Below are 14,448 nucleotides of genomic sequence, written 5' to 3'. Positions count from 1 at the left end.
GTATATGGTGGTCGCCAGTAGGTAGTTATAGTTAGGACCAAGTTTCCATAGGAAGAGCATTTTTTGTTTTGCTTATAACTTTGGTGTCGTTTGATGAATCTTCATGAAATATTCCAAACTAATTCTTTGTTCATATCAGCTCCTATGTGGGAAGTTTGGGGGTGATCCGTCAGGGGGATCCGAGAAAAAAGGGGTGCCCCAAAACGTGTTTTCTCCATGTTAATTTCCATAGGAAACTTTAGACAAGGCTACTGATCGAACGGAATTACCCCAGATTTGGCAGGGAGAAGGGTCTTGGTTTAGAAAGCACGCTTTTGTTTATTTGGTGTAAATCTGGTCAGTAGTTTTTGAGAGGTATCGAAATTTACAGATATCAATATTTGGGAATTCTGCCATCTGATTGGCTGAGGCGTTACGAGCACGAGCTTGCTGCTTATTGGTTGTGAGCACTGCGAGCGGTTGCAACTAGGAAGTGTTGGCCGCCATTTTGTGATTCCGTTGAAGTGAATAAGGGGGGAAAAAGGGCAAAAAGGGTAGGAAAGAGGAGGGTAGGAGGTCTGTGGGGTGGTTAGGGTGTGCTATACAGGGTGTGTGAAGTGAAGTATTCACCCCTAGCAGTGCGAAAGTGCTGTTTTGACCAGAGTGAGATGGTGCTGAGGTGAGGTGAGGTGCCAGTACACTCGGGGATCAAACTATGAGCTGATTGCTGTAAACTGATGTGCTCCTGGAGCTGTAGCATACTGGCCGCTGTAGCATAGCTGTGCAAGTGGTGTTAGTATGGGTTTAGACTATAGCAGGAGTGGGAAGCAAACTACTCACCCCTACCGGTCTGAAGACTCGAATGGAGTGCTTTAGCAAGCAGGAATAAATAAATAATCGTGAAGAATATAATGCAGAATGTTGCAATGCCACAGAAGACAAATGGTGAAATCAGGTGTGTTTAAGAAAGTGGCTGTGTGGTATAAAGCGATGGAGTCTGCAAGTTATATAAAAAGTGTCTTTATGTAAGTGCCATAAATGGAACCACTGGTGCAAGAGCTAAGGCATCCAGCTGAGGCAAACTCCAACCGCTTCTGCTGTATTCAAAGCTAAGCTTCTGCATCAGTCAATTCCACATTACATGTTACAGTTCCATGTGACATAAACAATACCTATTAGACATGAATGACTGTAAATTGTAGAATGAAAATAAAGGTGGGGATACGATTACCACACTGTGCCAACCAGTTCCTAAACAATGCCGTGTTTTTTTTATCTTGATCGCCAGTTCGTGAGCAGAGGCTGAGGATGAGCTAATTTGTGTGAAAGGGCTTTGTGGATAAGAGGCAGGCAGAGAGACGTGTGTACAAAGAATAGATATGGTTTCAAAATGGATGTCGGGTTTAGGCTAATTTAGCAAGTAAATTGCTTATTTGCATAGGCCATACATGATCCATCCCTGGTTAGTGTGGAGAGGTAAGGGCCAATAATGAAAACAGAGTTCAAATGCCTAAGCATACTTAGAAAGTTATTATATGAAAATAGTTCAATTGAAGTGTATTAAAAAATGTAATAGGAAAAAGTCAAAAAAGTTGGAAAAAATCAATCTTGAGATGCGTAATGTTCCAAGAGGCGAGTGTTGCCATCGTGTGAGAAAAGTGAAGCGATCCAACTCATATCCTCAAAGGGACAGTAATGTTCCTCGAATGTTGTCAAACGTCGCACGTTGCAGTAGATCTTTCGCGGCTGCGCAGAAATCCCATTCCGCCGGGATACCTTTTTGCGCTGCATCCACCATTGCTCCACTGCCCGAACAATCAAGTTCATGGTTTTCAAGATACTCCATTACCTGCTGGATATCGGGTGCGTTTGCTGGGATGTTGGCAAGGCATAGATCCATTCCCCAGTCGATTGGGCAAGTTTTTCAATAAAAAGATGGTTGCACGCAGATTGTATATGTGTAAATAAATGTCATGTTTTAGCTGGCTCCGATAATAGATAGAATGGGAATGCACTGAAAACTTGAGAGATGTACAAAGTAACTAGGGCGCACATGCCCAACCGAGCCCAGAATGCAATTGAACATATATAGGGATTTTATTTGACCTTTACTGTAGCGTCTTCCTAGTTCCTTTGGTAATAGGAAGAGGTGCATTATTAATATATATACGTTAAAATGGGGGAATGTTGGATGGATTTGACCCTGTCCCTGATTCTTAGATATAAAGAAATCTTTTTTTATTTGTGCAATTTTTAGAGTAGGGTCAGGACCCAAATCACTCCATATGCTCATACCTGACTATGCTTACTTCGCTTCCCTTAGATCGGTACAAGGGCTCCCTCCATATTTGTGAGTGGACCACGACTCTTCAGTCTAACTCAGTATACAGACAAGGAGAAACAATCCCCGAAATTGACATTTCTACGAATATGTTTTGAACCTCCTTTTCTCATATGCAGGTATGTATCACATGGACCGTACTTGGGTTTATATCTTACAGTGCAGAATCTAAATGCCCTACTTAATAGATCCCATTAGACTATATAGAAACAATATTTTACTATGGAGGTTGTGCCCTAAGACTTTTTATTAGACTCAACTTAGTGTATAAATCTGTTCCAATAAAAATAAATAGACTATCTATCTCATATTGCAGATTAAACATATGGTTCGTAAATTAAACAATTCTGGACGGAAGATTCCCAGCCTATATTGGATAGTCACAATCCAATCAAGTTTGAAGCAACTCACCTGCCTATTCTTGGTAGGTACAGTAAATACTCATTATGGAGCATACCCAGTTCTGACCAACGTTATCTATATACACATACCTTATTCATAGGATTTTTTTGCGAATACATGCAGAATATTCATGATTCAATCCGAGTAAACCTAGTGAATGGCAGTATGATTCTCCAGATTTTCCAGATTATCCTATCTCTGTGTCCACTGATTTTCACCTCTCCCTTTCCTCTTTTTCCTTATCAAGTGTCTCCACATACATATATAAGATAATCTCAAATAGAAATTGCCTTATATATGTATTGCAAATTTGTTGAGCTGTGTTCTTAAAGAGGGGGATATTGAGTAAATATGAAAATGAGATATAACGTGACATTTTTCGTTATGTTTGAATAGACTTTTTAAATGACCACTTTCTATTGAATAGTATTTATGTAAATATGTCTGTCAGTATGTAAGCTTGAATTTGTCAGACCAATATCCACTGTAGGATATTCTTTTAAAATGTATGATATGTGTGTAATTGTATTGTATCTATGTATTTTTTCTAAACAGCCCTGAAGAAGTCCTGTGTTAGGACGAAACGCGTCGGCTGTATCGCTTTGCATTGTCCAATGAATTTGGAATAAAGAAACTGAAATCAAGGATTACCTTGTCCTCTTATATTAATTTGAATATAAACAAAGTGACACTGTTTATGAATTTGTGGTGCATCTTAGCTTATGTTAGATTTGTCTAATCTTGTTCTCTAGGGAACCAGCATTGTTACAATGGGTGCTATTCAGAATGCACACATCCCCTTGACCTATGTGTAATAGCATATTTCTGTGGGAAAGATACCAAAGGGTGACATTAATTTCAGGTGCTGGCAAAATAGAAGGTTCCATTGTAAATCCATTTTTTAAAGAATAGATATGGTTTCAAAATGGATGTCGGGTTTAGGCTCCGATAATAGATAGAGGCAGGCAGTCGAAAAGTTGTTCCATTTTTTCACGGTATTGATGTAGCTTCGCGTAGAGGCATATTCTGTCGGACATGCTTGTTACCACAGGGAGTGTAGCCATTTTTATCAAGCTAAAATAGTAGTAGGATGGCCACAAACAGAGTGAGAATTATGGGCACTGTTGCTGTTATTCCAGAGATGATCGAATGAATGAAGTCTGGTATTAGACTAAAAACAGTTTGAAAGCCTGTGAGAAGGCCGAAGGAGACAATGTTAAAAAAGTGTGCCAGACCTTGAATGTCAGATGTGTTGAAAATTGTGTAACAATTCACAAAGTGTAATGGGAGGTTCATATTTAAAAGGGAGTGTATTTTATTTGAAGTTTGTGCTATCTGCAGTCAATAAATTACTTTTGGAGAAGTGAGGGACACTTCTGTTTGAAACAAAAGCGCCTTCAGTTTGCTCCGTTTAATAAAATCTGTTTTCAAAGTAAGTATTGAAGGCCAAGTTGAACTTTGGGGATTACTTTGTGTGGGTGGGAATAGAGATTGCCAGAGGGAGTTATCCGGTTTGAAACAGTAAGGACATATGGTATGCCAGCTCACATTGCGTAGCACTCCATGTTATTAAGAAGAGGATAACTGCTGTTAGAAAGCTGTGCGAATGTTGGTTTGATTGTGGGAGTTGGCATGCATTTAAGAAAGCACGCAAGATTGGGGGCTGAAAGCTTAGAAGGGTCGTGCAGTTGGACATTCTTGCATAGTAATGAATGACTGCCATTGTGGTCGCACTTTTCACCTGTGAGAAAAACTTCTGTATCCTCTTTAAGACAGCGATATGTAAATGGGAGAAACCACTGCTCGTAAATAAATGCGCTACCTTATATAATCACATACAACATGACAAACAACATGTACACCTAGCAGACCCAACGAAACTACGTACTGTGGGAACCGTGGCTAGCCATGTACACAAACCAAACATGTCATGGTACCTCTGCCACACAATGCAGAATGCGGGGAGAGATGGGAGCAAAGTATGTGCAAAGGTGGCAAGTGGTTCTCGATTATAAAAGTATACAATGTAAAGTGTTGAGTGGATGTGCCGGAGAGACTTGAGTTTGCAGAGCACAGACACTTACATGTCAACATTCACTGATGGTCTATTGAGTGAAGTCGACGCAACCATGATAGTACAGTCAGTAGAGAAGATTACGAAAACATAGCGTGTACGTGCCCCATCCCTACCCCCAAATCTTTAGCGTAGTGGGCTGACTCGGCGTACGCAAGGCTAGCGTAGGGGTACGAATAAAAGGCACGTTTCTCTGGGTGTGGTTCTCTTCCGGAATAGCAAACATTTCTGTCAGGTCTGCGCAGCTTACACCGCCACGAGGCTGATGCCGTGAGTGAAGGCGGCTGCAGGAATAATGCTCTCAGCCTGCTGCTACCCAGAAACCGTCATGGCCACTGCGACGCACATATGTCCCACAGTTCACCTTTCAACACCGTCGTAGGTGAAAGAGGGCCCACCACGTGCCGGCGGAAGCTTTTAGGCTGAGGTCTGCGAGCTGGGAAGGCTCCTGAGATCAACGCTGGCAACTGCGACACAGGCAGACAGCACCCAGCCTGAGGCCCAGCACCATGAAGTGCTCTGTATACTACTAACACAGTAGTGGAAGAGGTACCAACAGTGGAACGGTGTCTTGATCCCACAATGGACGATGTTAGAACTGCATCTGAGAGTGCAGATGAAGGTACTCCTTTCGACCAGCTGTAACCAACTCTAGGTCCCAACAGTGGAACGGTGTCTTGATCCCACAATGAACGATGTTAGAACTACATCTGAGAGTGGAGATGAAGGTACTCCCTTCGACCAGGTGCAAGCAACTCTGCGTCCCAACAGTGGAACGGTGTCTTGATTCCACAATGGACGATGTCCGATATTACCTGCTGCTTGTGAATTTTCACAGAAGTCCCTGCGTTGACGTGCACAAGACTCTGTGCTTCCGTAGCTAAGTGCTGCACATGATTATTGTGCTTGGTTGACACTAGTCGGTGGAGTACACCACGGTACAGCAGGTCCGAACATTGTAACGGGGTCTTGATCCCACAATGGACAATGTTAGAACTGTATCTGAGAGTGGAGATGAAGGTACTCCCTGCGACCTGGTGCAAGCAACTCTGGGTCCCAACAGTGGAACGGTGTCTTGATCCCACAATGGACGATGTTAGAAATGTATCTGAGAGTGGAGATGAAGGTAGTCCCGTCAACCAGGTGCAACCAACTCTAGGTCCCAACAGTGGAACAGTGTCATGATCCCAAAATGGACGATGTCCGATATTACTTGCTGCTTGGTTTTGACAGAACTCCCTCCGTTGAGGTGTATCAGACTCTGTGCTTCTGTAGCTAACTGCTGCACATGATTATTGGGGTGGGTGACTGCAGTCGGTAGAGTACACCGTGGTACAGCAGGTCGGAACAGTGAAACGGGGTCTTGATTCTGTGATTGAGGATGTCAGAAGTTAAAGTTTGTGATGATTTCTGTGTACCCTCTCCGATCAGGTGCAACCAACTGAGTGCTTCCGAATCCAACGGCACGTGTCTGTGAGGCGTTAATGACAACTGCCTCTGGCCTACAGTGCGGTCAGCAGGGCTCACAATTCAGATTGAATGTGCTGGACTTGTAAGGAGAAATTGTGGTGAATCAACCAATTCCAAATTCGTTGCACCAGTTTTGAGTGGGCCGGAGATCTCGTCCCTCCTTGTTTTTGTAGGTAAAACATGGTGGTTGTGTTGTCTGTGAGGACAAGGATCGACAAACCTTTTACGTAGTCCTAGAAATACTGCCTTCAGCTACAAAAGTTTGATGTGGCATAGAGATTCCTGGTCCGACCACTTCCCCTGAACCTGAAGTTCCTGGAGGTGAGCTACCCATCCCTCCATGGAGGCATCCGTTGTCATAACCATCGAAGGCTCTGGTAGAAGAAAGGATAGACCTTGTGAGATATTGCTTCTTACTAACCACCAAGACATCCCCCTGATCATCTGAGGCATGATTGATATAGTGTCCTCGAAGGAGCCTCGAGCTTGTATCCCTTGGGGTCGAGCTGTTCCTGAAGAGGCCTCATTCGCAATTGTTAGTGAGTAATCAGCGGAATGCAAGATGACATCATCCCCAACATTGATTTGTAAATCCTCACAGAAACTAACTTTTTTGAAGAAAGGGACTGAACCATCTTTAGAAAACGAGAAATTCTTTCCTCTGTGGGAAAAGCCATAGAGAGTGAATACTTCTCTTCATTGAGATTGAGATCCCAGGAGCGAAAAAGGCAAAGGCAGGCGTTCATGCAAGCTCTTGCACCTTGAAACGTTGGAGCCTTGATCAATCAATCGTCCAGGTTGGGAAAAACCTGGTGACCGGAGCGCCGGAGATAGGCTGCTACTGGCACCAATCGTTTGGTAAAAACCCTGGGTGCAGAATGTAGCCCAAAAGGTAACAGCTTGAACTGGTAGTGGCGCCCTGCCACTTGGAACTTGAGGAAATGACCGTGCTTTGGATGAATAGGAATGTGAAAATACGCATCCAGAAGATCCAGAGATTCCAGGAAAAGAAGAATCTCCTGGAGCGACAACATCCGAAATGGCTGACTTTTGATGAACATGTTCAACAACCTGAGGTCCATGACCTGCCTCCATTTTCTGGTTCTTTTCTTTATGAGAAAAAAGTGGGAGTAGAATCCCAAGTTGCGCTGAGTGCATGGCACTATCTCGATTGCCTGCTTGTCTGAAAGGAGTTTTATCTCTCGTTCGAGAAGCGGCAGATGGCGGTGAGCAGTATTTCTTGGGGGAAAATCCGGATATTGTTGAAGAAAGAATTTGGATCAATCCTGAGCCGAATGTAGTGGGACTGGGGTGGTGGGTGCCTTATGAGTCTCATTGTCTTCTGCCCGCGTCATGGGATTTTCCTCCCGATGCGGGATGTCTTTGAGCTGGAGCCCTGGAGTAAGTCGGGGCAGGCATCTGCCAAAAGTACTAGGCGGAGTATTGAGGTCGTAAACCTTGCTGGAAATAAGGTTGAAAATGCTGCTGAGGTTGGTGGCGGGCTGTAAATTGACCCCTTCCTCTTCCTCGAAATGAAGAGAACCTTTTCTGTTGCAGATTGACTAAAGATTTTGCTGTATTTGTGTCTGATTTGATAACCTGAAGTGCTTCATCCACATGCTTGCCGAACAGGTTGTCCCTGTCAAATGGCATGTCCAGCACCATAGCCTGGACTTCTGGGCGAAATGTTGTCGCTTTCAGCCAACCTGCCTGTGCAACACTGCAACTCCTGCCATCTGCCTAAAGACGGTGGAAGCAATGTCCATAGACACATCAGTGGCTTACGATGAGGCTCACTCTCCCTCTGATAGGGTCTCTTTGCCTCCTTCTTGTCTTCAGGCAGAAATTCCAGAAAGGGTGCAATGTCTGACAAAATCTACCTCTCGAACCACCCAAGGATGGCCATGGCATTGGAGGCGCTAATGGCTGTAGCAGCAAGCATGGAAAATCTTTTCCCGATATTTTCCCTTCCTTGTCTGGCAGGGTGGTACATGGGGAAGCAGGCCTCTTAGATCTTTTTAGAGCAGCCTGCATTATTACAGAATCAGGCTTTGGATGGCTGATGAGACAAGCCGTAGAGTCTTCCGACACCTGGTACTTTTTATCCAGCTTTGGAATGACGGCTGGCACAGAAGCCGGATTCTTCATTAACTTGATACCCTCCTGCCACAAGAAGTCGATAATAGGGATTGCCCTAACAGAACGCTGTGTGGAAGCTTTGAAGTCGTACAAGCGGCATTCCGTCTGCTTGACGGGCACAGGAAGGTCAAAGCGTTTCAACGCTCTTTCAAGTAGGTCATGGAAGCCGTATCTGTCGGGGGAGAGTCAGCCACTGGCAGCATGGGAGAAGGCGGTGTATGTGCTACATAATCCATCCACTCGTCATGGACCTGTGTCCACTTGCATCACTCCTTCTTCCAGTTGATTTTCACTACTGGCTGATGCCCTAGTGGAGATCTGCAGAGGAGGTATGAACTTCTGTTTTGGCGGTGCAAGTGGGGTTTCCTGACCTGAAGTCATGGCAGGCTCCTCTTGTAGAGAAACTGGTTTTTGGATTCCATTGGCCTCAGGGAAACGTTTATAATAGTCATCCAGCATCAAACCTAAGTCCATGACGTTCCAGAGCGTCTGTCCGAAAAGGAATAATCACCTTCTAAGCATGCCAAAGGATCATCTGGGTAATCTTCTTCATCAGATTCCTGGCACTTTACTCTCAGCTGAGAGGGGCTGTAAGCAGGGTCAAACGGACCTTCATCCTCCGATTCCTGAAAATCTAGGAGGCAAGAAGAAGGCAGGAGATATTTTGGAAAAGTCCTGGAAAAGTCATTTTGAGACTGACATGTCCATTTTCCTCGTCGACGGGATCATCAGCAGGATCGTCGGCGGCACCGTCACCAGAGACTGCGCTGATGGTCAGGAAATATCCGTTTGGCGGGGCAGAGATGCTTGTTGACAGCGCAGCACACAATTGGACGGTTGACGGCAAAGCTCTCGTCGATGGCGAACTCCTCACTACTTCTATCTTCGTCGACAGGACAGCCGTCGTCGTCTTAACTGTTGATGTCGTCGATGTAGCTGACGACACCATCAACGGAGACTTCCTTATGACGGTCTTAGGCGGAGAATGCCTCATTGATGGGTCCGATGACAGGCAGACTTTTCGCGAGGCAGTATGCGGTGCAGAAGGAGTAGCAGAACCAGGTCTATTTTGCGCCTGAGACAAGCCAGGTTGTTCTTTTTTCGCTCTCTTTGCCACTGAAGACTCCTTGCGCTAAGATCTTTGTTTCTTTGGATCTCTCTGACTAGAAGAAGGATCCTCTTCCTTCCTTTTCTTAAAGGAGGGGTTAGGCCTCTCCTCACTCTTGGAGTCAGATTCCCTCACAGATCTTCTCTTCTGAAGCCAAATGAGAAGTCTTCCCTCATGCTCTTTGAGGGTTTTTGAGGAAAAGGTCCAGCAGTGCTTACAGTCTTTAGGTTTGTGATCTGGGTAAAGGCAATATAAGCACTCTTTATGAGGGTCCTCTGACAAAAGCCTGTACTTTCCACAAGTCTTGCAGGGCCTAAACAGCCCTTTTGTAGACTGACATTCTGCAGAAATTGCAGAAAATACAGAAATACGAAGTAAACTCACTTTCTAGCAGCACTTCAGGTGAAGAGAAAGTTGAGGAAAAGGAACCTCTGGCTGAAAGTTGAAAAGTTCAATGTAGAAACACTGACAGCAGAGTTCAGGGAGACTCCCTAACACACGACGTGCGGTAAGAAATCTGAGGTATGGTGGCCCTGTAGGGGATGGATATTCAGGGGTCTGTGATGTGATTGGTTGGAGTTTGGATGTTCTTTAATGAGTCTAACTGGTTACTATATACTATTGATTCTCAAATGAGATTGTCCTTTTAGCTTTTATACTGCTATTTTACTTATACCATGTGACTCCCACCATGACGACGGGGAAGATTCAAGCATGTGAATCTATAAAAGACATGATACTGGAGAATCAGCCCCGCTCAAAACACTGCAGCCCAACAGCCAACCCCAGCCCTGCAGCAAACATAAAATAAGAGCTACCACATATAACCCCTTTCAAACCTTTCATCATGTCGCTGAATGTGTTAGTTGCTCTTCCCCTTGCCATGCGTCAAGAAGATTTGAGGAGGAGGAGGAGAGTAGTGAGGATTTTCAGACAAAGGATTAACCTATTTGGGATGTCCAGCAAAGATATCAGGGCCAGACACCGTTTCCCCCAAGATGTGATATTGGAGATGGTTTGTGAGTGGGAGCAGGAACTTGGCTCTGTAATATGTCGCTCCCATGCCATCCCAGCCTATGTCAAGATCCTTGCTGCTCTCCATTTTCTTGCTACGGGGTCATTCCAAAGTGTCTCCAGTGACCTTGTGGGTATCTTACAGGCAAGCCAGTACCGATGCATGCATCAGGTATTGAGTTGCATCAATAGAAGACCCCATCTCCTCATAAGAATGCCCCAAACACTAGCCAGGAGGCAAACGGTACTGACCAACTCCCACCTTCAGCATTGTTGTAATCTGTGTTTTCCTCCAGTGGCTCCAAAAACTATAGGTCCCAGAATGCACTCTGCTCAGTGCTTTCTATGCGCTTCAGTGAACCTTTGGCCTTATATTGACTGCTACATTTGCAAAGATTAGGTAAAAGGAGTAATTGAACACTTGATGATACAGCTCTGTGATCCTTCACATCATACTTTCAGACACATATTGCACTTATTGCACTTAATGCACTTACCAGCTCTCTGCTGCTCATGCTCCTCCAGCTGAGTATGGAGTGTCAGCCAGGCTGCACTCAGGACCCTCCTGTACAGCAGCAAGAGGATGCTCCTGTACTTATGGCATGCCCTGCCCCGCCTGTCATACATTCTCACTGCACTGTAGCACCCTGCAACGGTGGTAAAAATACTGACGCATGCTGCATTGCTCAGCTGATCCACGGGGCCCCATAAAACTGAAGGTACTTTTCAAACACCCCCTCTGCTAACAGGTCCAATTCCTTTTCAGTGAAAGGGAGTGCTTTCTCTTCTAGTCCCTCAGCCATGTTGGGGGCAGTTTGGTAGAACAGAGCAGTAGGATGGCAGTGGATCTGATCTGGTATAGAGGATGCTTCAGAATGAACAGAAAGTGGCTGCCAGCAACTTCCTGTGATTTATTACCTGTCTGTCATTTCTTGTATGAAAATCTTGGGCTCCAGTCTGTTTTCGGAATCTGTGGCCTGAGTGCGGATGCTCCGCATGTGGAGCAGATATTCCAAAAATGGGTCGGAACAGAATTTGCACAAAAAGGAACATTAGAAATGTGAGACAAAAAGTAGAACAGAACATTACAAACAGTTTGGACAGGGAAAAGGTTGTGGCAGACACAGCATCACATCCCAGAGCAGTTTGCTCTTTTTCATCTGAGTACATGCAGTCCACAATTTTGTGCTCCCCTCAGTGTTGACTGTAGTATTATACCAAATTTGGGGGAAGCAGTGCTGTGTTTTCCAGACACACAGGGCCTGATTCACAAAGTGCCTCATCACTTACGGTGGATAGCCCTCAGTTGTGGGGGAGTCATTTCAGTTGGGGGCAAATCCTCCACAATGGAATAGTAAAGACCCTTTGTGAATCAGGCACCCATTGTCAAAAAGTCCTGGGAGGTCTTACACATGTAAAGACATTTAATCCTCTGAGGCAATAGATTCCTTAGATAGATTGACTGACAACACTGTTTGCTGACATCTGCACATGACATTTTCCATGGCCAATTATTTGACTCCCGTCAACAGCTGTTGTACGGAAATGTGTACCATCAAAATTCAAGGAAGATGTCAATGTGTAAGTCAAATCAGGAGATCACAGTGAACGCACACCTACTTTAGGCTCCAAGTGATTTCTATTTGGATAGTGTGATCAAAGAACAAAGTCTGCACTTGCTTCATGTAGTTATGTGTGTTGTTCAGATGTGTACAACCGCCAAATAACGATTTGTCCTCTATCTTCATGGCCAAGACATGGTGTCCTGCACTCTTCTCTATGGATGAATATAAAGTCATTTATCTTCTTGGACATGTCTTGCCAAGATGTATTCATCCTGTCCAACACCTAGGTCAGTCTGTCCACCACCTGAGAGATTTGGCACATGTCCTGCAGTGCCTCTGACATGTCTAACAAAGTTACCCCTAAGGCCCTAATGTACTGCCTCACAACAGCCTGCTGTTGGAAGAACTCCTCCTACTGGCCACCACAGGCATCTGCTAGCCCCCTCCACATGGGACGGCAATGGATACAACCTTCAGGTCCACCAGCAGGGGACTGGCAGGTGGTAGTCTGTGGACAAGGGATTGGTGCACAGGGAAAACCTACATTGCAACAGGGTTGGTAGGTCCCTCAGATGGTAGATAGAATGGGATGCACAGTATTAGAAGGAGTGTGTAGGGGAACCACCACATCTGTTCTGGATGTGAGGGCTGTGAGGGAGTGATATCTGTGTTGGGATATGAGGAAGCTGTGGCTGGTTAGTGCTATGCTGAGAACAGGCAATCCTGGGCTTTGGAGAATGAGGCACTTTGATGGGCGCTAGGGCATTACACATTTTGACCAGTGGACCTAATATTATGGTCAGGGCATCTGCCTCCACATCCTCTGTAAGATCGGCCAGATAATCACCATCACCCTCCAATTCATCCGCCATCTCCAGTACTTCCTCTTCCTACTGTTGCGCATTACTGGAAACTGAAATGGCTGCTTGTAAGAGTAGTGGGTTCTCCCCTTCAATTGCCTGTCGCCTGCCACTGGTTTAATAGTGACGTTTTGGTGGCGACAGGGGCTTGTAAAGATGCCCCCATGTGCCTTAGCAGGGAAGGAATAGTTTCTTACCTCTAACTCCAATTCTCTCGTAGAGGAATTTCCACTATAGTCATGAGCGCTGAATAGTATTGCCTATGTGCAGTGACCCCAAAACCCTTTTTCACAATATATGTTCCTAACTGTAGATATTCGCCTTGCTCCAGGGAGGCCTGCAAAGTCACTTAAGAAAGAAAATATTATGCAATCTATAGGACTAGGCTAAAATGGCCTAATTCTTCATCTTGTACTTAAAAAAGGGACATGGGGAAGTATCTATATATTTAATTTCATGATGTTTTAGTACAACATGTAGGAAACCCACCTCTCTACATAGTGCACCACAATAGGGTACCCTGATTGGTTTACAGAGACAAAAGTAGATAATACTAACGCTCTATATTTGTGGTAGTGTGTACAAGCAGTTAGGCTTATCAGATGGTAATGCTAAGCATTTGTTGTACTCACAGAGGCAATAAATAAAACACACACTCAAGAATGAAGTCGAGACCGATGTATTAAAAATAGCAGTTACAGGTAAGCCTGTAATACATTTCAGCAATTCAGCAATAAGCAAGGTAAGTATGGGCAATATATAGTTGTGTGCTATTACGCAGAATGTTATACTATGGAGGAAAATCCAGAATTCAATAAATCTCAGTGCAGTTGGATTTAGGGGTTAATCTTCTGGATTTCAAATGTTAGAAAGCCAGGGTCCAAAGTTCTACTAGCAGTTTCCCGGAAGTGTCCTGGATACGGGAGAGTGCTTAACTGGCACGCTTTGAAGAAGGTGGGGGCACCTAAAATTAGGCTGCACAGTATGTGTAGAGGTCCCAAGGGCCTGGGGACCATGGAAGTACAATGATTTCGGAGATACTCTGGCCTGTGGGACTGGGTGCAGAGCAAACAGGTAATCCAAGCTCTACTGCAGAAAGTGCACCTTGTGGTCACGTGCAAACATCTCAGGGGGGCTGGTGCAGGACGGCTGGCCCACTCAGCGAGTGGATCTCAGGGCTGCTGACATCCCTCGATGGGTGCTTGGCACTCAGGCAGTTGGAGTCCAGTTTGGACTTTTGGAGTCGGTCTTAGGTTGCAGGGTGTCAGCTACCCCAGGGTTGGTGCTGCTCAGCTCTGGAAGATCCTGGTGACTCCAAACGTGATGAGGGGGCAGAATTGATCCTCAAGACCTATGGTACCTTCTCAGTTGTGGTGTCGGCGGGCCGGGGATCTGCAAGTTGAGAAATTGTACTGAGGTTTCGGTGCCTGCGATGCAGGGGAGTAACTCTTTTTTTTCAAGGAATTTCTTAGGCAATTTGTCGAAGTGCTGGCGGG

The 14,448-nt window shown here is 45.0% G+C and overlaps 1 protein-coding gene and 1 long non-coding RNA gene across 2 annotated transcripts in view; one reads left to right on the top strand and one right to left on the bottom strand.

The window, feature by feature from the left end:
- LOC146854248 (uncharacterized) overlaps positions 1-3,366 on the top strand; it is a 101,807-nt gene extending 98,441 nt beyond the window's left edge. Inside the window, exons 3-5 of the long non-coding RNA XR_014981181.1 lie at positions 2,303-2,439; positions 2,637-2,744; positions 3,278-3,366. This is a non-coding gene — a long non-coding RNA (uncharacterized LOC146854248). The remainder of the gene's footprint in view (positions 1-2,302; positions 2,440-2,636; positions 2,745-3,277) is intronic.
- The window catches only part of LOC146854247 (V-type proton ATPase 116 kDa subunit a 4-like), a 2,520,670-nt gene that overhangs the window by 825,190 nt on the left and 1,681,032 nt on the right, over positions 1-14,448 (bottom strand). The gene's annotated exons all lie outside the window — the stretch shown is intronic.

The sequence above is a fragment of the Triturus cristatus genome, chromosome 4_1 (genome assembly GCF_964204655.1).
Source record: "Triturus cristatus chromosome 4_1, aTriCri1.1, whole genome shotgun sequence".
Classification (NCBI taxonomy): domain Eukaryota; kingdom Metazoa; phylum Chordata; class Amphibia; order Caudata; family Salamandridae; genus Triturus; species Triturus cristatus.
The sequence above is the reverse complement of the archived record's forward strand: the minus strand, read 5'-3'. Positions and strand labels throughout refer to the sequence as shown.